Genomic DNA, 296 nt, shown 5'->3' with positions numbered 1-296 from the left:
GGTGTCCATCATAAATTTTTTTTGGAATCTATGATAACGTTAACTTCAGTATCCTTATTATGACTGGTAAAGCTGCGTCTGTCTAGCGTTCGTGGAGGGGAGGGGGGCTAGAGGAGAGAGTGGGGTATCGTGGACAGCGCATGAGGACACTCTTGCAGTGGATATTGGGAAGGTGGGAATTCCGAACGTCGTCCACTTCCCTCTCCCGACGATCTCCTCCAGCCTGTCCTTCCATGACTATGAGTGTGGGATTCTTGAAGTAGGCGAATTTTCCCTCTCGTCTTCCTGCATTTACC

The sequence above is a fragment of the Penaeus monodon genome, chromosome 32 (assembly GCF_015228065.2).
Source record: "Penaeus monodon isolate SGIC_2016 chromosome 32, NSTDA_Pmon_1, whole genome shotgun sequence".
NCBI lineage: Eukaryota > Metazoa > Arthropoda > Malacostraca > Decapoda > Penaeidae > Penaeus > Penaeus monodon.
The sequence above is the reverse complement of the archived record's forward strand: the minus strand, read 5'-3'. Positions refer to the sequence as shown.